This window comes from Hoplias malabaricus, chromosome 17 (assembly GCF_029633855.1).
Source record: "Hoplias malabaricus isolate fHopMal1 chromosome 17, fHopMal1.hap1, whole genome shotgun sequence".
NCBI lineage: Eukaryota > Metazoa > Chordata > Actinopteri > Characiformes > Erythrinidae > Hoplias > Hoplias malabaricus.
In genome coordinates this window covers 30,409,135-30,430,880 of record NC_089816.1, presented here as the reverse complement: position 1 = coordinate 30,430,880, position 21,746 = coordinate 30,409,135, and the positions used below count along the sequence as shown (strand labels likewise).

The 21,746-nt window shown below is 36.4% G+C and overlaps 1 long non-coding RNA gene across 2 annotated transcripts; it reads right to left on the bottom strand.

The window, feature by feature from the left end:
• Positions 1-2,303: 2,303 nt before the first annotated feature.
• Positions 2,304-12,235, bottom strand: LOC136673877 (uncharacterized). 2 transcript variants are annotated; one of them, XR_010795977.1, is made up of 3 exons: positions 12,078-12,235; positions 7,040-7,102; positions 2,304-4,546 (listed from the first exon to the last, which is right to left on the bottom strand). It is a non-coding gene; the product is annotated as an uncharacterized lncRNA (long non-coding RNA). The 2 variants fall into 2 exon arrangements; XR_010795976.1 differs by having other exon boundaries at positions 7,043-7,102.
• Between the last annotated feature and the right edge of the window lie 9,511 nt (positions 12,236-21,746).

Genomic DNA, 21,746 nt, shown 5'->3' with positions numbered 1-21,746 from the left:
GTCCCCATATCTCAGCTCTGGAAAGTGGTGGAGCGAAAATAACCACACCACTGTTTTTGTCATGACCTCCAAGACACACTGTGTGAGTTTGATGAAGGTCTGAGTGGGTCACATTTTTCACCCAAAAAAATACTAATGGGTACCCCTTTGTGTTTTTTCAGACGAAATTGTAACTATTCATGTAGTTTTGTGTGTATATAAGTACAGAAATATTCTGCCAAATTTTGCTTTATTTATTAACATTGCTTTATTCAAACAGCTACATGTTATTTCGGAGCAATTTCATTAAACATTCAAAATCAATTGAAATTTATTCTCAAAAATGTATCACCATGGGCCAGCAATGCTTAAATTGACAAAAATAAGAGGTGTAGTATGTCATGTGGGTTGCACTTGATCAAATACAACTTGTTTTGAAACAGTATCATCAAAGGTTCAAATGCTATTGAAATTTATGTTGAAAAATCTATCACCACAGGCCAGTAATGATTAAATTTACCAAAATAAGAGGTGTAGTATGTCATGTGGGTTGCACTTGATTAAATAAAACTTGTTTTCCAAAGAAACTTTCAAAAGTTCAAAAGCTATTGAAATTTATACTGAAAAATGTATCACCATGGGCCAGCAATTGTTAAATTTGCCAAAATAAGAGGTGTAGTATGTCATGTCAGTGGCATTTGATTAAATACAACTTGTTTTGAAACAATATCATCAAAGGTTCAAAAGCTATTGGAATTTGTAATGAATAATGTATCACCACGGGCCAGTAATGGTTAAATTTGCCAAAATAAGGTGTAGCATGTCATATGGGTTGTACTTGATTAAATACAACTTGTTTAGAAACAATATCTTCAAAGTATCAAATACTATCATATACTACATTTTATTGATATTGACTATTGATACTATATACAAATACATCACTACGGGCCAGTAATGGTTACATTTATCAAGGTAAGAGATGTAGTATACATCATGTGTGAGGTTCGTCACCTTCATTTTTACTGTGTAGTGTAGTTTGTAAACGGTCCCTTAGCTCTCGCGGAGATGGCTACAGCCCATAGAAAACAATATATTTCGTGTTTTTTTAAATGGCAAACATTTCTGACATAAACTGAGTTGTAGTTGCTTGTCTTGGATCCCAAAAACAATACTTTGCAAGTATTAAGTCATTTGCATGCACCGTTTGAGAGCTATTGAAGAAAGAAATCTGAATATGCGAATATGAAACCAACTTTACCGGAGTCTCAAAACATTAAGAACATGCTCCATACCACACAAATGACACAGACGCCCAAAACAAAAAAACAAAAAAAAAACAAATATTTTATATATATATATATATATATATATATATATATATATATATATATATATATATATATATATATATATATATAATCAAGCTTTTTAATATAAAATGTGTTTTTTGCTATAAACTACATCTCAGATCTCTCCCTCGTCGCGATGCCGTCCCTGAATAGTTTAGTTTATTCGCAAAAGTACAGTGGATGGAAACACGACTCATTTAGCTTTTTTTCCTGCCGATATTTCTTTATTACGTAAAACATATGCGAACGTTTCGGATGGAAACCCACCTTCTGTTGTCTAAAAATATCTCCAGATGCCTCAGCCACAAGCAGAGTGAGAAAGAAAAACTAGCATAAGTTGGCCACTGGGGCTTGGTAAACATTAGACTGGGTTAGAGCACGCAAAGACTGGAGAGCTAGCAAATGGTGAGGGTACGTCTTCTGAATTTTAGTGCATTTTAATTACAATTGTGAACTACAAATTTGAAGCCTTTATTCATAGAGTGCTACATTTATGTAATTTTAGAGAAATATTTTTAAAAATGTATTTTTACTATGTATATTAAGAAAATATAGGTTCTGTACTTTTCATATACCTTGGATCTCCCTTCACGCTATGATTTGTTAAATGTCTTTCACATAAGATGTCCCTAGATGATGTTGAGGTCATTCATTTATCATCTGTAACCCTTATCCAGTTCAGGTTCGCGGTGGGTCCAGAGCCTACCTGGAATCATTGGGCGCAAGGCAGGAATACACCCTGGAGGGGGCGCCAGTCCTTCACAGGGCAACACACACACACGAGTCACCAATCCACCTACCAACGTGTGTTTTTGGACTGTGGGAGGAAACCGGAGCACCCGGAGGAAACCCACGCGGACACGGGCAGAACACACCAAACCCCTGGAGCTGTGTGACTGACACAACCTGCTGCACCACCTCCACCATTTGTTGATGTTAAATTTATGGGACAAGATGAAATCAAAATCCAAATCTATTGTCTTTTTATTTCTGTACATATTATATACAATTCATGAACCATATCATTTAAAATACAAAAGTCTTGCTTCTTTATAATATATAATCAAACTGTAATGACTTTTCCATATTGTTTTAATTCTCAGATGCAAATTATGTAGACAGGAGCCTACAGGATTTGAAAAACTTACATCGAGTAATAATATCTGCAGTCAATACACCCATGTGGGGTCCAAATTAGCAGTGGGTACCAGCATGTTTTATCCATGGGTTAAATGCTGGTCCAACACAGGGATGCCATCCAGGGACATTGATGGGGCCAGCATAGGCAGGTCACATGAAAATGCGAAATCTCTCTAAATGAAGGCAACTGTGGACGCATGTGGGTCATATATAAAGAGTGACTGCACTGTCTGCATAAAAAAAACATGCCCAACCTAATCCCAGCTAGTCCGTTTTCAATCCATGTGGACCCTAAAATGTACTGGCTGGGTTGCTATTTTCCAACACCAGATATTCACCTTCCAGTAAAACCACTCTTTACATCCCAGACAAATGTCCTGTTTTAACTGAAAATACATCACTTGAATGCATAGTGATTTCTGCTTCACAGTGACTTTACAATACATTTAGAGTTCAAAATCGTTATAATAAGTGTACTAGAATAGGTCAAAGAGCAACTGGTTTATGCATATTTCTCAACACAAAATAATCTGAAAAGATACCTTACATTAAAAATGGAAAGTATTACACAAACATTTTCAGGAATTAGTAAATACTGTGATTAACAGGGATTTATGACATAACTTTTTGATGTTGTTTTTGACTCTGAAAACCCAACACCTATAAATATGAAAATCCTTTGCATATTTAAAAAATGCAGCAACACAGATGCCAACCAAAACAAAATAGAAGATACATATTGTTGCTGTCCAAATTAAAATATTTATCTCCAAAAAATAGTAATTTTACAGCAAAAGGAAAAAAGCTTCTTAACTTTCAATGTAAATGAATGTAAAAAGATGTTATTTCAAGTAATATTGGACCATTTCTATAGGTCCATTGATCATGAGATTGTCACATGATATGAAGGACAGCCACTTTGTCCAAATGATGTAGTAAACAAAAAATGACATGTTTTAATTGGACAGTGATGATGTCATAAATGAAGTAAACCTTGTCTACACATATTGGCACATGAGTTTCAACACATGATCTGAGAGCTGCAAATACTGGCCCTCAGCAAATACCTTGTGTAAATTACATAACATCAGGAGAGGTTAGGTTTTTTTTGGTGTAACATTAGTAGGCTATAATAGAATTTTCTGGTGTCTGACACATAAATGAATGCTGAGAAAAAGTTAGCCAAAATTTTACTACAGTCATTTTACCTACAATCGTTTAAACAATTTTTTAAAACTAAATTTTTGTAATTTCTAAAATAGTGCTAGTCATGCATGTCACTCCACAGAAATATTTTAAACATTTTTGGGTCAGGTTTTCACAGCATAAAATGCGTTATCCTGTGGAATTGACTGTTGCCAATGGTTTTACACGGTCATACTTTTATATCGGGTAGTTGAATATCTCAACAATTTAAATGTTAATGTTGACTGGAAGCATTTATCCTTCTTTAATACAAGTATTTGTTAAAACAAGAAAAACACTAGTTTTTATTTATTGTAGAAAAAAACCTGTAAGCTATTCTGAACATGTGATTAATATACATGATATGATGAATGAGTGTGTTGTACTGATATGCTTAAACAAATCTGTCTTTTTGATTTCAGGCACTCACATTGTCTAACCCCACCCCCAAGAACAGTATTTCCAGGAATCCCCCCTGTGATCTTCCAAGGGATTCCTGGGAAAACTGGACCCCGGGGACAGGGAAGAGAGGCAATCTTAAACCAAAGTAAATCAATATGAAATATCACCACTGAGGCAACACTAGCAGTAACTAACACTGAATTTCACTTGACAAATTGGCATTGCAAAGTAAACATTACTGCTTGCTGTAGGATTGCCCCCATTCCTGAGCTACAGTGCTTCATCTCAGACTCCCAGTTGACCAGAGATGCAGCACTGCACCTTGGGCCTGAGGACTGGCACAGGCACAGTTAGGAGTTTTCTTTTTGCAGGCCATAACCTCCTTCTTCTTGTCTTTCAGCCTGGACTGAGATCTCACCAAGAACAATGATTAACAACCACAGATTTCAAGATGACATCTGCATCATCCCATTACACCTCTGACCTGCCTGTGCAAGAGAAGGTTGAGAAAACAATTTGAAATATTTAATATAAGCTAAATATATAGCATTTTTCAAAATGAAATATATTACATTATTTATAAAATAATAATATTTATTTACATAAAAACATAATATACACAACTCCTTCACCATAAGAGTAAAACAAAATCTGTGAAACTATATAGAATATATAGGGTGTAGAAATTGTATAAAGTTACACTCTTTTGGAATATTAAGCATCTACCAAATGTTCACCAAAATGTCTTTGGAGCCAAAGATTGTGACTCACATCTTGTGTCAGACTTTACCAGAGAACAGTGTACCACTCTAAATAAAGAGTTCTCAATGCAAGATAGCAAAGAATTGAGGTGAATTACAATCTAACATATATAATATTGAGAAATATATTTAAGGAATCAGGAGAAATATCAGTCATAATTTTGGGCAGAGCCTGATATATATATTTTTCTGTAAATCACAGTAAATCACAGATACAGAGGACAGAGGAAATGTGTACTGTGCTTAGATGAGTCCATGTTTAAGCTTGTAAGCTTAGGAAAAATGGACATCAAATTCTCCAGTGAAAGGTTCAAGAGCCTTAGTATAGGGTTCTTATTGTAGCGGTGCATCCACAGCATGGGTGACTTCCATACGCGTGAAGGTATAAAGATGGAGAGAAGTATATTGGGATTTTACATGATCTTTTCATACCCATGTTACTGACCTGTTTCCAGTTAACCTGATTATTAGTGAGATGGATTTTTTTTATTTTGTGGCGGTTGTTGTTTTGTTTGTTCGTTTGTTTTTACCATTACACAACTTTATAACACTTTTCAAACATGTTATATTGTGTCCTTAAATTCACAGTAGTCATTAAAAAAAATCAAATTTTCATTTTAGATGTTTTCTTTTTTACTATTTTCAGTTGAATATAGAGTTTAAGACATTTACAAATCACGGCATGAATTTGAATTTACATTTTGAACGATCCCACCTTTTTTGGAGATGGAGCGGTAAACACCTGGCTCTTCTAAACTTCTAAATCCCAATTTTCATTTTACCACAGGACATCAATATTATCAAAAATGAATTTTTTTTATCACATGTGGTAAATATATTTTAAAAGTTAACTTTGAATCTGATTTCTTTAACACTCAAAAAAGTTGAATTGTTAGGGAACTGAGAATACAACTCCCGATTGTTGTAATTTTTCCTGTTCTTACTGATCATGAGTTCTTGGTTGGCCCATCAATGCAGTCTGTGTTTACAAAGCCACAATGCTGTAGCATGTTACTGAAAGAACCATGGACTACCTGTGAAAAGATATTACCTTGATGGCAGCATATGTCCCTATAAAACCCCAATTATGCATCAGTGGTACTTTTGTAGGTATGATAGTCATGTCTTGGGCATCCCCATGCAACCCAAAACGAGACACATGGACTTTTGCCCATTTCGCTGATAAAATTCAGGTTGGCTCGTTAAATATTTTGCATGAGGAACTTGACACCGTTTTTTTCCTCAAAACAACCTGAAATGTGGATTCATTTGACCACAGCACACATTTCCACTTTTGGACCATCTAAGATGAGCTTGGGCCCAGAAAACACAAGCTCACACCAAACCAACTGAACCCCTGATAGTGCAGTTCATTCAGTATTTCCTAATAACTGCTGCAGCTCTGCTTTAACTTAGGGTTAGCAGCTTACTGTTTATTTCCTGTCTTTCAGAAGATTTGCTGTCAGTTCTTTGCCATATGCAAACTATACCACACCTCCCACCACTAAGATTTTTGCACTCTCAGCACCTACTCTTTGGTGTAGACTTTACACTACAGATTGTGCAAAGCCCATAACAGAATTATTTAGGTAGCATCAGCACTCCCAAAAATTCCTGTCAGTAACGAAAATTAATTAACACATATAATGAACTTGAATAGATGGCAGCCTCAGCGTATGTAAAATAAAATTCTATTAGTAAAACAATAACATCTTACTACCTTTCTTGCCATGAATGTGGCCCTGTGGACAGATATGGCATTAAATACAAACTAAATAACTAACACTACAGATTGCTGTGAGGATTTTATTGCATTTAGCCAGAAAAATAGAGTTCAAATGTCTTGGGGTTCCTACATTTGGCACTGGGCATGCTGCAACTGTTCTGAAAATCTCTTTTAATTGGCAGTGACTGCAAATGTACCTATAGAGACAACAAAAACGATGTATTAAATTAATTAAATTACTTTAATCAGCAAGTGATGCATTTTAAAGTAGAATAATTCATAAATTAGAAGAGATTTGGAAATGATGTACTATATAATATAGCCTGCCTAGTTTAAAGCATATCAAACGTATTTTTGTGCTTATTGCACCCCCTTGTGGAGAGGTTTTATGCAAAAGAATTATACATATATTTGATTTATCAAATCATTTTATCCTATAACATTTTAAAGTAACATGAAGCTTTAGTTATCTTGATTGTTAAGTTTCTCCTTACTACCATGCATCCACTCCCAGCTGATGACTGTTCCAGGCTGTATCAGGACTCCCCACACAGTTCCTGGGCAAAAATAAAATATATCAGTACCATCATTCGAGAATTATTGTTGTTATTGTAAGAGTATGAGTATGAAGAAGAAGAAAGAAAAAGAAGAAGAGTGTACAGGGGGGCGGGAAAAGTCCTTTTAGAGTCTTTTCCAAGAACTGAGAGCATTAGATTGTCTCAAATACCTCATCTGGAACCTCCCAGAGTCCATATAAGGAATTCTGAAGGATTTTATTTTGGGATAATGGAAAATGTAGCTGGGGTTTTGATAAACACTCTTTGAGTCTCTTACAGCTAGTGATTGTGGAAGCAGATAGTTTGTCACTGCTCAGTGTGGCCTCCCCCCCTCCCGCTGCCTCTCTCCCTCTTGCCTTGTCCAGCTCACATACATTCCCTTTTCTAGTCACATCTACTGGAGCCTGACATAAAAGGCAAAAAGATGTGACGGTGGAAGACGAGCCTGGAAAAAAAAGGAGGCTTGGTCATTGTGAAAGGTCTGATGTCATTAACCCAGATCACTGAACTGCATTAAAGCTGAAGTTTTCTGATTGTTTTTACTACAGTGAAGATATAATTAGTAAGTCCTATGTACATGTATGATTTTATGTTACATGTATAAGTTAATGCAGCATTAAGAGTCTTGTCTTATATGTATGCCTATAGTATGATGTTCTACAATTAGCTGGGAGTCAAACCCCACCCTGCTGTGCAGAAGGCATTGCTGTATGAATTTAAACAGATGTGGCCTATAACAGTTTATGCTAAACAAAACATATCTCATTTAAAAAACTTAGGAATATAATTTTAAACAATTAAACTGCCACGTGAGATTGTCACAAAACATTGCATATGCCTACAGGATACTTATACACATGACTTACACCTCATGCATTATGCCTGCCAGACATGTTACTATAACCACCCAATACATTATGTGAATAATACTGATGAATGAACAGTACAGATCATTTCTACTAGTTTACTCATGATGATGAAATTATCACATAATTATATAGTCTTTGCTGTTATATCTGTTTGGCAGCCGTGGCTTTAAGGACAGAGAGGCGAGCTTGAGAATGGAAGGTGCAATTGAGCAAGGCATCTAACCCCCAAACTGCTCCCTGGTCACTGTTGTTGGCAGCCCACTGTTTCAGCTCAGTAATGTGTTTTGTGTGTACTACTATGAATGGGTTAAATGCAGAGAATGAATTTCCTCATAGTGATTAATAGCCTAACTTTTTTTTTATGTTTCTATATATAGTAGTCAGTATCAAGTCAAAACCTTATATCTCCAGAATGATTCATTGATAAGAACAAAACCTCCCTACATCTGAATGGAACTCTATTTCACTTTAAAGGCCAACTAGTGCCTTTTAAGGTCTTTGAAAAGTTTATTCATTCATTCATTTTCTGTAACTGCTTTATCCTGTTCAGGGTAAGCTAGGAACACACCCTGGACAAGTCATCGGTCCATCACAGTGCATGTTCACTCACATACACACACTTATGGACACTTGAATAGTCAGTCCACCTACCAGCATGTGCTTTTAGAATGAGAGGCAAAATTGCAGCACCCTTATGAAAGCCATGCAAACACGGGAAGTACACACCAAACTACTCACAGATCCGAGGCAGGATTTTAAGCACAGTCCCCCAAGACCTTGAAGCTGTTTGACAATGGTACTACTTGTTGTGCCACTGTGCTGCTCTTAAAAAGTACCACTGATTTAAAAATATATATAAAATTGTATGTTTTAGACCGGATTCTGATATTGTGATTTATTGTTAAGAGTGCTCTAATTTATTTAAAAATACACGTATGAAGAGGCAGTTAATTTACTTTACGAATGTTTTCTTTTTGCACCACTATGCCAACCCTCTGAAAAGTGTCACCCATAACATTAACGCCATTTCCTTGTTTGCACACTCATTTTTAATTTATGAGCTCCATGTACCATTTACATGCACATTTTAGTTCTAAAATGACAAACTGTATTCCAACTGTTGCTCTGCATACTTCTGCATATGTATATATATATATATATATATATATAACATACACACCTACAGGGTGTGTGGAGTTAATATGGAAAACGAGTAGAAATAACAGCAATTGCAGAACTTGGTTCTCTGTAAAAACTTTTCTGCCATAAAATTAAAATGACCCCTTTATTTCTACTCATTTTGCTTTTTATTAACTCCACTTACCATGTAGGTATGTGTGTGTGTGTGTGTGTGTGTGTATATATATATATATATAATTATTATATATATATTTAATTTTTTTACATTAATGAACAAAACCTATTTGGATGGTGTATCAATCTCAGCAACGCAGTAGCATTGACATGTTGGTGGCATGTTTGTCTGTGTTGTGTGTTGCACATGGATGAGTGGTTAAGACACACCAGTGCTGCTGGAGTTTTTAGACACTGTTCCCACTAACTGACCATATTAGTCATACATAACCACAAAGTCTACTTTGTAGATGCAAACTCAAGAGACAGTAGCACATCTGCTGCTGCACAGTTTATATTAGTCGTCATCTAATCCTTCATCAGCGGTTACAGAACACTACCCACAGGATACTGTTGGCTGGATATTTTTTTTACCATCCAAATAGGTTTTGTTCATCAATGTAAAAAAATATGTGTGTGTGTGTATATATATATATATATATATATATATATATATATATACACACACACATACCTACATGGTAAGTGGAGTTAATAAAATGCAAAATGAGTAGAAATAAAGGGGTCATTTTAATTTTATGGCAGAAAAGTTTTTACAGAGAACCATGGTTCTGCAATTGCTGTTATTTCTACTCGTTTTCCATATTAACTCCACACACCCTGTAGGTGTGTGTGTGTGTGTGTGTGTGTGTGTGTAGGTATATATATATATATATATATATATATATATATATATATATATATATATATAGATATATATATAGAGAGAGAGAGAGCGCGAGAGAGAGAGAGAAAGAAATGGTGGGGTGGGGGGTACAAGCTATTAGTGTTCAGTCCTGGCAGACCAGGCTCAGGCTGAAGTGGTCACCTCAACAAGCCAACAAGCCATAAACATTGTTTATACAGACACAGACACTGTGCTGATAAAGGAGGGCAAGCGCTCTTACACACCCAAACATTGCCTTTTAAGGTCCCCTTTCATTTCTTCACATCTCCTTAAATAATCTCAACAGGAAATGTCAGGGATGGGGTGGTTGTGTGGTGTATGTGTGTGGAGGGGTGCTGGCTTTTGGTAGATCTATCCCTCCCCGTCTGCTCGAGTTCTCCCCACTGCCCTAGTTTCCTAGGATTTCCTAGTTTCCTAGGATCCTGAATCCATTGAACAAATTCTGACAAAGTTAGTTTCATTTGTCTGATAAATAAAGATTCATTTGGAAGACATCTTAAAAAGCTGCCATATTCCAGCCTCTTGATACTTTTAAGGAGTATTTTGTCAGCACTTTACATTCAGTCCTGTCACATATAAAGCTGGCAAAACACTTTTTTAAAAAAGTGATTATCACCACAGGCTGGAATTGGGTATCTTTAAGATGTCTTTCAAATTAATCTTTATTTATCAGACCAAAGAAACTGACTTTGAGATGGCATTTTTGCTAGGAATAATACAATAAATGAAACAACAATAATGCTAACAACTCCATCTTTGTCAAATAAAAACATTAATCTGTTTTTCTAAAACAGTTCTTTAAGTGCAAGTAGTCATAACGTATATTGGCTGGATGGATATTTTGTCAATCAAAGAAAAACACTCTTTTTTAAATGTGAAAACTGCCTAAAGCTATTTGTATAATTAAGAGTTTTGATAGGTCCCTTGTGAGAATCCACTCCCCCTTATAGTTCATGTGAAAGTGACCCTGGGATCAGGGGTCCCCAGGGACTTGGGGAGGAGGGCCAGTAACACAGGGGACAGGCCAGAGAAGCCAGGGGCATCTGGGTCATGTGAAAGAACTTGGCTATGTTGGATCCCAGACCTCTGAATCCTAGGAAAACAAATAATCTACTTCCTCTTCCTTCTTCACAAATACCAGTTTGAGGACTCCATCCCTAATCCCAACCAAATCTATTAATCTGTCAAATCAAGATTAGTAAAACATTACGAAATCATTGCAGGATGCTTTCTGTTCCACAAAAATGAATGACTAGGTTTTATATGTTGAAGTGTATGATGTTTGTGTTAGTAACAATGGAATATGTTACCGTACTGTAATACGCAAAAGATCATATCATTTGACACTCTTCTTCTTTTCCAGACACAAAATGAGAGGATAATTTTTTATAGATTTTTACATGTAACTTCTGCTCATCAGAGAAGCACAATAAAAAAGTATAAAATCTTGACATATTTCATTTTTATATCTGAATTGTAAGATACACTTCAAGTTTTAGATTGCTGTCTAAAGTAGTAAAAAAGAGGAATGATCTTAAGAGGAATGTGAATGTGTTTACTGGTAATAGCACATAGCTTTGCTGTCCATAGACAAACTTACAACTCCAAAATAGTAACTTTACAGAAGAAGGAAAAGGTAAAAAAAATATATTCCAAGTAATTATGGAGTATTTATATTGGTCCCTTCATCATGAAATTTTCACTCAATATGAAGGGCTGCTGCTGATTTGTAGTAAACAAAAAATCTATAAAAATTGAGACACAGATTTATCTTTGGACAGTGACTAGTTATGAAATTATCCATAACCTTAAGCTGCAGCCTTCAGGACACAGCTTTATCAATTAATTCTTGTTAATAACTTCTATATAACATCTTAATATACCTAATGTGATGCATTTTTGCTTAATCACTGAGTTTGATTTTTTTTTAAACAAACAGCAAAAAGAGCGATAAAATAAACTGATACTGAATACTGATAAATTCCTAGTTCATTTACCATCTCTAAAGCTCTGTTGGTTAGCAATTAAGTGATAGTGATGTGAATGTAAGAGGAGACAAACTTACCTCAGACTTAGACGGGATCTTTTTGTAGGTTGTCATGAAACCTAGGCTGTACACTAACATAGTTGAGATGAAGATGATAAAAGGGGTATATCAGAGCCTCTTCTGCTGCCTTTCCATTCTGAGAGTCTGACTGTCTGAACGGGGTTCCTGGTGAAAGCCTGGCTTTTGAAGCACACATGACTTGGAAAGCAAAGGCTTTTCTTTTTACCTTATATGAAACAAAAGGCTGGCTCACAAGAGTAGCATGAAAAGGAAATCCTCCAGGCCATGTGATTGGCTGCTTGGAGAGACTTCATGACCCCAGCCTGTGACCTGCGAATGTGTGAAGAGGAGAAGGTCGGGAGAGGAGGGCTTAGGCAGAGGAGGAATATGAGGAGGAGGAGGAGGAAGAGGAGGAGGGCTCAGGCTGGGGTTGGGCCTCTTCTCCCCACTAAGGAAGGCACGTTTGACAATTTTCATATTTCTTCTAAATTTGGAGATTTCTGCCCATGCTCCGGTCTTGGCAGCCTTGACTGTGTGAGCCCATGTGGAAACCATTAAAAACAGAGTGCTCCTTCCCATTCCAGTCTACAAACACGAGGATTGTTCACACACATACGGAAGAGTTAACTTTGGTTTTATTAAAAAATAAATTAATAAACAAACAAACAACTAAAACAAAGATTCATTTAGAGGTCGGATTTTTTTAATACAGAGGAGGATATTATCAAATATTAGTTAAAGATAAACTTTGACATGTACTAACACACCTAGTAAGACAAAGTAGATTAATGAAAAACATTTGTATGAAATGGAAAAAATCTGTTTAATATTTGCTTTAATTAGTTGAAATGTTCAGCTGAACAGCTGAACTGAAAAGCAAATTGTTGGGACCATCTGCTGTTTTAACGTACAGAAACTTAAAGATGCTGTGTTGAAAGTGTTTGTGGGCCATCACTGACTTCACAACACATCATTGGGACTATTAATCAGATGAGACAAAAAATCTCATTAAAAAAGGCTTAAGACAGTATAGAAAAGAACCTAAGCGCCAAAATGAAAAGTGATAATACAGATAAGCAAATATGGCTGGTACCATATAAGTCCAGTACAACTGAAAAATTCTTGAAGATAGTCAGTGGGCAGATTCACAAAAGAAGGAAATTCTTCATAAATATGTTTTTTTTTCATAGTTAAGATAAAAGTAAAGATGAACCTAATTGTCTGATTTTTCTTAAGTTTTCACTTAAGAAGGGATTGTAAGATTCTAAGAATTAGAATTAAAATAATATGATCTTAACTATTTTCTTTAAAAAGCCTTGTGCTTAAAGTTGAGTATAGTCCAGACAAGCCTCTAAAATTGAAATAGCTGAACTACAATCAAAAATTTCTATTTTAACCAGATTATAAGTGGAGATGGTAATGGTCTTAGTTAGTTTCTATTTATTGGGAAAAAAAAGGGCAAACATGAATCTGTGTTGGTTTTTCTCAGTTTGCTATTTACATCACCTTCACTTATATTTTTGGTTACTTCAATTTTTGAAAGCTTAGTTTGATTCTTCTTTTTGTCCATTTTGCTATCAGCTGCACTGATTTAACAGACAACAGGTAATAATGGCCAAATTTTTTATTTTAAATATGGCCCATGGCATTTTTAAACTGTAAAATGCAGCGTAATAGTCTTTATTCCAAAATGTCCATAGAAAAAAAATGAGTAAGAAAATTATGATTTGCTTTAGACAAAATCTGAGACATTTTTAAGATTGTATTTGAAAAAATGCATTTAAGAACATTTTATAAACTTCTTAGTGTTTATTTTAATGCCCTTCGTACGTTTTTAGGAAAGATTTTATGAATCTGACCCGATCCCTAAAGTATTTCAAAACAATAAACCATCCTAAATTATACCCCACCCTCCCAAATCAAACATGTGACAGATGTTAAATTATGTATTATCCATCCAAAAATGGGGACTAATAGCATGTTCACAGATTCAAAAAATACTGAATGTAGGGAACATTTAGAGTTACATCAAAGCCATTGTTAAGGCATTCAGGGTTTTTTTTTCTGGGAAATAACTCTTACATATATACATTTTATGAACAGGGTTGAGTTTTTAGGTGGTAAATTGATGGCAGGTGAGAGATTTTAAAAAGACATTACTGCAGTTTTTGTATCCCTCCATTTAATAACTGATGAAGGCTTTATATTGCTTAAACCCTTTACACGCTCAAATCACTTATAGATTAATTGGCTATATATTGCACAGTGATTTTCCTTTAATCTAGTGTGCCCATATATAGTTTTTAAAAAAGAGGACACTTGGGCATTGATGGCAGCATGGGGCAGAACAATACCTGGTTGCCCCCAGGAACCTTTTTAACAAGACAACTAATAAACATGTAATTTGTGGCCAGATTCCATTTCATCCAACATTTGGCTCTAAATAATAACTTTGTCAGTTCCTGACTGTTTATTATCATGTAAAACTAACAGTAGTTTATTTTCATACCAAAATACTAAATAGAAGCCCTGTACTGAAATGACATTCAAGCAACACATTTACATGAATAATCCAAATCATGAGCAGAAATCACATGATTGCATATTGATGGTGATGTTTTTTAACGTTACTAAAAACAAGCACCGCATTTTGTTTTTATGTAAAGTTAAAATTTAACAAAACGCAGATGTAATTTACTTATCAGATCTGTCCGTGTGACGTGTCGTTATAGGGAGGAGATGACTATCACTTTTGTAAAGTATAGAGTAGAAAATGAAAGGTTTGTGGGCCTCAGAAATGCCTCCACAAAAGGAGACCATGATGAATTACATTAACTTTCCACACATTTCTGTTCAAGACTAGTAGAACACTGTACTGAACCCCACTGAATCCAACCACACTTAATTTTGCTCTCAGCTCTGACCCTTTGAACGTTTGAACTCTCGTGCCCATTTTGCTCACCTATGAAAACATCATCAAATATCATCAAAGTCCACACTTCACTGAAGGGTTTCGGGCAAGAATTGGGATGGGGACTGCTTGCAACAGCAAAATCCAGGACATTTTTGGTGATTTAGACTCATAATTAGGTCCCAAAAAAGAGGACAGGTCTGGTTACTTTGTGGGGTGTGGTAGTGCAGCAGGTCGTGTCACTGTCACACAGCTCTTGGGTCCCACAAAATAAGGGTTCAAGTCCTACTCCAGGTGTGAGGACATTAGTGTGTTCTCCCCTTGTCTGCATGTGCTTCCTCTGGGTGCTCTGGTTTCCTCCCACATCCAAAAACACACGTTGGTAGGTGGATTGATATCCATAGATGTGTGTGTGTGTGTTTTGCCCTGTGAAGGACTGGCGCCGCCTCCAGGGTGTGTTCCTGCCTTGTTCCCAGTGATTCCGGGTAGGCTCTAGACCCACTGCGACCCTGAATTGGATAAGGGTTACAGACAATGAATGAATTAATAATTATATTGCACAGTGATTTTCATTTAATCTATTGTGACCCTTCCTTCATGAAGTGCATAGGCAAGACGTGTAATATGCATGTAGACGGTTTTAGCTGCTGGACGGTTTCCTCTAGGTCTGCTGGTGCACTGAGGTGTCAATATCAATATATTGAATCACATTAAAGATGAGTCAACCATCTATAAACACATGAGTAGGTTTCTTTAAACTGTGCAATACCTTAAATAAGTTCATCTGGAACTGCCTAGCTTTGAGTTGGAAGCCAACTACTTTCTGGAGCAGGTTAAACAAAGTTTTGTCATGAACTGTGGTTTTTCTAAGGTCTAGGAGCATTTTTTATCATTTATCATCATAGCCGTATATTTCATTGACCAACGCCTGGATGGTAGAATGTTACACCAAAACCTGAACAATCAATCTGCACTATGACAGACATTCTGAACTGCGCTAAAAAGCTGGATGGTCCCTCTCCTCTTTAGCCCAGAGGACGCGCCATGCCAGAGTTCCAAAAGGATGTTTTTGGGACCACAGGACACTTTTCTATTTTTTAACATTAGCTTGTGTTTATATTTATTTGACATACCTTAACATTTTATGGAAATGGGTTTGTAAATGAACTGACAATACCTTGGATTAATTTGAAGTTCATTCATTCATTTATTATCTAGCTTATCCAGTTCAGGGTCCGGTGGATGGGTCCGGAGACTACATGGAATCACTGGGCACAGGAACACACCCTGGAGTCCTTCACAGGGCAACACACACACACACATTAACTCACACACTCACACCTACGGACACTTTTGTATTTACAATCCACTTACCAACGTGTATTTTTTGGACTGTGGGAGGAAACCAGAGCACCCATAGGAAACCCACACGGACACAGGGAGAACACACCAAACTCCTCACAGACAGTCACCTGGAACCTCTAGGTCCCTGGAGATGTGTGACTGCAACACTACCTGCTGTGCCACCATTTGAACAAGTTACAGTACAATAAAGAATTCAAGAACTTTTCATAGAGGAAGTGACCAGAAAACAGACTAAAACAGGGACTCAGGGAAAGGGGCCAACACACTTTGCCAGGAATGAGGCCAGGGATAGTGACAGGGGCAGGATTGGACACAGGAACAGAGCAAGTGACAAGAGATAGAACAGACACTGGATAATGGATGGGGACTTGAGAATGGAGAAACTGCTCGATGGGGTGTTTTCTAACAGAAGGGATCTTGAATGCACCACAGACATTTATAAAGATTAATTCCAAAAACTACAAAAAAAAAAAAAACATAGTAATCACAGTAATATACATAAAAAAAGACATGGCTTATCATCACTGGATGTGTAATATCTAATGGAAGGTATAATTTGGTTGGTGAATCATTCTCAGCGCTGCAGTGACACTGACATGGTGTTGTGACCATGTGTGTTGCACTGGTATGAGTGGATCAGACACAGCAGTGCTGCTCGAGTTCTTAAACGCTGTGTCCATTCACTGTCCACTGTTAGACACACCTACCTCTATTGGTCCACATTTAGATGCAAAGTCAGAGCCAGTAGCTCATGAGCTTTTGCACAAATTGTGTAGTTGTCCTCAAGATCTTCATCAGTGGACACAGGTCACCACAAACAAGACGCTGTTGACTTGATATTTTTAGTTGGTGCACTGCCCTCAGTTCAGCAGTGAGACTGAGGGCTTCAAAAACTGCTCCTACATCGTCAGTGTAGCTGATAAAATGGACAGTGATTGTAGATACAGTCTACAATCTTACAGTCTTAGTAATCTTTTGACCGTTCAGTGCATGTGCATACACACACACACACACACACACACACACATTTATACAGAGAGAGACAAACTGAAAGATCAACAAATTAGGAACACCTACATATACACTCATTATCATCATCATATATTATCTGTTTTGGGAAGCAAAAGACATTAATTTTATACATTTATTTATTTATGTATTTTTGTTTAAATCAATCTTAGAGAAAGCCTACGCTTTGCCCGACTAAGAGAACTACTGGAAATGTTCAAGTATGAAAGAGAGAGACACATCCAGGTATGCACTCTGTTAAACATGGGTCAGGCTTAGTTTTTTATACTTCCTCCTTGCAGGACACACACACAGGCTGATATGCAAGGCTTTCTTCCTGAGCCTGGAAAGCCAGAGAAGAATTTAGACAGTTGCTGAGTGAAAACTGAACAGTATAACAAATGACAGAATGTTAGTGTAGTTCATCATTGCCAGAGCTATTCATTGGCTTAACTCAATATAAAACATACTTCCCCCGGCTGATCCCCTGAAGGTCCCCTAGAAGCCTTAAAAGGCAATGTTTAGGAAAGAATCTTTGTTTACATGTACAGAAAGTGAAGCTGTTAAAAATGGAAGCTAACCAATATCTTACACCTTAAAATGGCACTGCTGTTATACTTTTTACCTGCAGCACAATTTTACAGTGGAATGGGAATATATAAGTTGGCTAATGAGACACTAACTTGCTCTGTGTATTTAAAGATTTATTTTAAAGAAAGACTGTTTAAATTGATTTAAAAATGTTGCATAAAAGTGTGCTGTGATAAAAAAAAAAACAGCCATCATCAGAGCTTGATATATTCTTAACCAGAGACCTTGTGCAACCCCCCCAAAAAATATCACATATACTTTCACCAGTAAAAGGAAGCAAATGAAAAAATAAATGCTCTTGGTTTAATAGTTATAGTAAAGCATTAGAGCATTTTGAAAATGGCATCAACAACAAAGTTCTCGTCTGGGATGCATCATCTGTCAATATCTGATTTAACACAAATTAATTTTGTTACAGGTTTAATTAACTAAAACATTAACTTTTTGTCTTTTTATAAGAAATATTCTATATTCAAAGGGTGGCACGGTGGTGCAGCAGGTAGTGTCGCAGTCACACAGCTCCAGGGCTCTGGAGGTTGTGGGTTCGGTGTGTTCTCCCCATGTTCGAGTTGGTTTCCTCCGGGTGCTCCGGTTTCCTTCCACAGGACTGGCGCCCCCTCCAGGGTGTATTCCCCACCTTGCGCCCAATGATTCCAGGTAGGCTCTGGACCCACCGTGAACCTGAACTGGATAACTGGTTACAGATAATGAATGAATGATTAATAAGGCTGGTTAAAGAGGCCCCCTTATGAATTAGTGTGTGGCACGAACCGATGCACCATGGAACATAATAACAGAAAAGGAGAACAGCATGGTGGCATGGCCAATGCAAGACTATACCAAAGGGAATGGAGGCAGGGAGGCTTGATAAGCCATTGAGGCTGGAACTACAATATCAATTCAATCCAGGTTCCCATTTGGAAAAGATGACAGCCGTTTACATCTACAGCAGATTTTTTTCAACTATTCAGGATTTGGCAGACAGCCAGTGTGGCGCTAAGTATATTGGATTAATATGGTCAAGCATCAGTTCATGTAAGAAATCTGGCTGAAGCTTGTTTAGGCTTTAACTGGAACATCCAGTGTCTGTTTGACAGTGGAAAAAATACAACTGCCCTAGTTTTGCAGCTTGTTTTGGTTTAAGCAAGTAGCTCAACCATGTTCCACCCATTTCTCCAGGGATATTTCCTATCTGCAAACATGAATGTGTTACACAGTTAAGAAACATATGAAAATATATTGATGATTTTTTTAAATCACAAGATAGAGAGCATATGGTGTCTTTTATGTGGCTGGATAATTTAAAAAGGAGGAAATTATAAATAGGTAGTGAACTCAAGCCATTCTCTGACAATGAAGTCTGAATAAAATGCAAATAAAATAATGACAATGTTTTTAAAAACATTTTAAATAAAATAAATGTAATAAAAATTGTTTAAAATAATATGAAACTTAAATAAAAACAGGTTCCAAAACAGAAACAAAATTGAGCAAATTGTGGATTATTTACAAATGTCATATGCAAAAGTTTGATGTATTCATTATAACACAGCTCACAGTTAAAAGAACTGCATTCATGTGCAAATTTTATTCATTCATTATCTGTAACGTGTTTTTGGACCGTGGGAGGAAACAGGAGCACCCGGAGGAAACCCACGTGGACACAGGGAGAAAACACCCAACTCCTCACAGACAGTCACTTGGAGTGGGACTGGAACCCACAACCTCCAGGTTCCAGAGCTGTCTGACAACAACACTACCACTGTGCCACTTGTACATATTTATTTGCATAATTTAACATCAAATGTGGCAAACCAGGAACGTCAGGACCTGTGCATGCATCTGATGATACATGATTGACAGATTTTCATATACTGTACTAATATGTTCTCATAATGTAACAAGCTATTGATATTCTTGATTTAAGCACTGCAGAGTAATCACTGTATCTTCACTGAAAACAAGAACCCTACAGCTGCATGTTGGAAATGGCAAAAAAAATAGACCATAACATAATTAGAGCCTAGTAAATATGCTTTCATGTTTTAGATCAACTACAAGAAAGAAAAAAAGGCCACAAAAGCACAAAGCACGATTTATTTTATTTGTGTCTTCAAATATCATTGTGGCTTCATTTGTTTAACTTGTTCACTCCTCTAAAAATACGATTAGATCAATGATCTAATCCCACAATCAGGAACAATGCAACTGCCCATTGTCGTGCAACTGATTTATAATTTAAGACCCAAATTCTCTTAATTTTCACAACACTTTAGCCACTCCAGGATTCCATAGATTAGTTCTGAGGAGGAAAAAAACAGCATGGCAGACTGGTTAGACTTACTGTCACTTTCACGGAAAGGCTTTAGAGTAGATCATCCAGACATGTTGCAGGTTTGTAGAGACTGCTACAGAGGTCTGCTCCAACCACAAATCTCTTCCCTTCCTGCTTAGACAGCATAAAGTAAAAAGTAACTTCAAACATTAAACAGAATTCAGTGTCAGTGAATATATTTATTCTATTTGACAAGATCAACATACCTTTTCCTTATGGAATAATTCAACATGGCCCTAGGAATAGCCTTAGAAAAGTTTCCACCCACCAATGGATGGAAGAATTGAAAAGAGGAATAAAATAACAGCATTTCCTCCCCCCTTAATATCCATGGCTAAAATTCTTAACTTCTAACAATTCCACAGTTGCTGTGTCTTGCTGTGGTTGGCTGCCAGCTGGTCTGTGTGTGTTCACTGATATGGATGTGTTAAAAGTAGAGATAGTGGATAAAGTACACACATGGACAAAATTGTTGGTAGCCCTCAGTTAATGAAAGAAAAACCCACATTGGTCACAGAAATAACTTGAATTTGATAAAAGTAATAATAAATAAAAATTATATGAAAATGAAGAAATGAAAAACTGACACTGAATTTGAACCGTGGTTCAACAGATTTATTTTGAAAAGTAAACTCATGAAACAGGCCTGGACAGAAATGATGGTACCCTTAACTTAATATTTTGTTGCAAAACCTTTTGAGGCAATCACTGCAATCAAACGATTCCTGTAACTGTCAATGAGGCTTCTGCACCTCTCAGGAGGTATTCTGGCCCACTCCTCATGAGCAAACTGCTCCTGTTGTCTCAGATGTGAAGGGTGCCTTTTCCAGACGGCATGTGCAACAAAATATTAAGTTAAGGGTACCATCATTTTTTAAAAATAATTCTGTTGAAGCATGACTGAAAAGCAATGTCTGACTTTTATTGGTTAATTTACATAGCATTTTTATTTATTATTACTTTTGTCAGATTCAAGTTATTTCTGTGACCATTGTGGGTTTTTGTTTCATTAACCGAAGGGTACCAACAATTTTGTCCAGGTGTGTATTTCTTCTTCTAAGCTAGTGATTGAGAGCTCTCCCAATTCATCCCATGGATGAATTCCACAAATGAAATTAATAAGTGATCAAATTTATGGACAGTATTTGAGTTTAGAATCTTGACAAAGAGGAAAATAACATATGTCTAAAAACCCTTTGGATAACTGCAGTGAGAAGATTACCTGTTGGTCTTTTAGTTTAATGGAGTTTTATAAAAACCACAAAATGTTCGATGCTTTTGTGTCAGGAGGAAGTCTTTCTGGAACACTTTTTTTTTAATTTGAGACAAATTGAAAGAGGTGTTTGAAAAGATGAAAGCTTTGGATTAAACATTGAGAAGAATGTAAAATCTACATATTATATTATTTCTGATTATAATGATGTAGTTAAATGTAGGTTTATGTGGTGTGGTATTTGACAGGTTGAATCAAAGTTGT